We start from the raw sequence: 1606 nt of genomic DNA on the forward strand, positions 1-1606 counted from the left end.
CTTATCGGGTACACACTGGAAATGCCACCTCCTTGCATTTTCATTTGAAGAGTATGTAGGGGTCCGAAGCCAGTTGAGCTGGAGAACTGCAACCCCCTTAAGCCAGAACCGGGGAGGCTCCCTTCAGGAAGATGGAAGGGGAAGGGAGGATTCTTTTTATTCCCCAGGAAATAACCAAGACATTTTAAAGCAGCATGATAGCTGAGAGCCCTCTTTGAGGACACTATATTAAATCCCAGGGTTTTTTTCTTTTTTCCATTAAATCTTAACTACGATCCATAGCTCACTTACAGGAGCCACTGGCCAAAATAAAACCAAAATGAAACCATCAGAATAAGGCCCAGAGCTAAGCAAATCTGTCTCCCCATAGAAGACATCATCTGCAACACTGCAGAAAGAATATTTCAAAGGCAACTAATGGACAGCAGTTCCCAAAAGGCCAGATGGGGAGAGAGAACTAGGATGGGCTTGTCCTTGCTTTTAATGTACAGTTTGAGAGATATTCAAATAGTAGCTGTTTAAGAGAATACATGAAGATGAATATGGATGCTGCATGTGTGAGATTTAATTCCATTTTGTTTTAATTATATTTTATTTCAGTTACAGGAGAATGGGCAGGAAGGAAAAGAGGAGAGAAAGGAAAGGAAGGTTGATGTGTGGAGGAAACACAAGGAAGAGATGGGGGAAAGATGCAAAGAGGGAAGGAGGCAGACAAGAGGAGGGGGAATCACAGGACCATGGTGCATACTTGGATGTGGCAGGCAGAAATTGTGTCTTCATTTTAAATAGGATGAGGCAAGAGCTCAGAGAAGTTAAGTGGCTGAACAAGGTCACCACTGCAGGGACTTTAAGATGAGTTTTCTAGCTTGTAAGCAGAGAAAATAGACACATAAAGAAAAAGGCCAAAAAACTGAGATGACTACAAGAAAGCATGACAGATGGGCTGGAGGGGTTACCCACACATTATGCAGTAGGTTCTAAGACAAGTGTTGATTAATCACTATCCCAACCTAATACTACTATTCCCAAGTGGGTTTTGTAAACAGTCATTCTAGGCCCAGTATTATTTTCTCTGTAAGCCCAGAACTCCCTCTGAGAATCCTGATATCATGCAAGTTCTGTCTTAGTTGTCTTAAGGTCTAAGATTCCATATTTTCTGACAAGCCCTCATGGGATAGCTTAAACCAGAAAGATGGAGTGACAGTGTTTATCAAAGAGAGCATTCTGGATTATCAGCAGCTACATTGCCTGGAAACTTGCTAGAAATGCCATTTTTTCAGCTCACTATACCCTAAAGTAGCTAGTTGGGGCCCAGCTATCTACTTTAACTGGTCCCTAGAGGCATCTGACACATGTTGAGATTTGAACTGCTTGCACTAGGTCAACATGCCTACCGTTAGTTACATTGTCACCTAAACAAGTGCAATGAATCTTTATGTTCCTAACAGTGTGTTAGCTGTGTGAGTTTTCTGTTAGGTATCATTGGTTTTCCAAAAACTATTCCCTAACTTACATAAAGGCGTGGGGTGAACCAGGCAGTGGTGGTGCATGCCTTTAATCCTAACACTTGGGAGGCAGAGGCAGGAGGATTTCTGAGTTCGAGGCC

This window comes from Mastomys coucha, unplaced genomic scaffold (genome assembly GCF_008632895.1).
Source record: "Mastomys coucha isolate ucsf_1 unplaced genomic scaffold, UCSF_Mcou_1 pScaffold5, whole genome shotgun sequence".
Classification (NCBI taxonomy): Eukaryota; Metazoa; Chordata; class Mammalia; order Rodentia; family Muridae; genus Mastomys; species Mastomys coucha.